Source organism: Orycteropus afer, unplaced genomic scaffold (genome assembly GCF_000298275.1).
Source record: "Orycteropus afer afer isolate SDZICR_OR568_19922 unplaced genomic scaffold, OryAfe1.0 scaffold00010, whole genome shotgun sequence".
Taxonomy (NCBI): Eukaryota; Metazoa; Chordata; class Mammalia; order Tubulidentata; family Orycteropodidae; genus Orycteropus; species Orycteropus afer.
The window spans coordinates 16,376,786-16,377,558 of record NW_006921597.1 but is presented as its reverse complement, the minus strand read 5'-3'; positions in this window follow the sequence as shown (position 1 = coordinate 16,377,558).

Genomic DNA, 773 nt, shown 5'->3' with positions numbered 1-773 from the left:
CCTCGGAAGGAAGGTTGGGCAATCCTACTTCCGTAGTGATACTGTCTCGGAAACCCAAGGAGGGGTCGCTATGAGTCAGGGCCGACTCAACGGCACATAACAACAACAACAACATATATCAAGCAGGAGCTCTGGTGGCACACTGGTTAAAGCTTTGGTGGTGTAGTGCTTAAGGCATTTGACTGCTAACTAGTAGGCTGGCAGTTCAAACCCACCAGCGACTCCTCAGAAGCAAAATTGGGCAATCTACTTCCGAAGAGATACCACCTCAGAAATCCAAGGAGGGGTCACTATAACTCTGGACTGACTCAATGGCAGTGAGTTTGGTTTTTGGTATATATCCAGCACTTGTGTTTGTGATTCAAGAAGAATACAATTTTTTCCACTGTAAAGGAATTTATATTCCAGTAAGGAGCTCTGGTGGCACAGTTAAGTGCTTGGCTGCTAACCGAAAGGTTAGCTATTCAAATCCACCAGCTGCTCCATGAGAGAAAGATGTAGCAGTCTGCTTCAGTAAAGATTTACAGCTTGGTAACCCTATAGGGCACTTCTACTCTGGGAGAGACCACTATTACACATACCAGTGGAATAAATCCTACCCTGGCCCACCCCAGACTTAAGTGGAATGAAGATTATTTGTCATATACATGCTATATTCATTCAGTAAATATTTATCAAACATCTAAAATGTCAGACATGGGAGGCGGGGCAAGATGGCGGACTAGGCAGAAGGATTGCACAGACCCTCTTCAACAAAGAAAAGGGAAACCAAT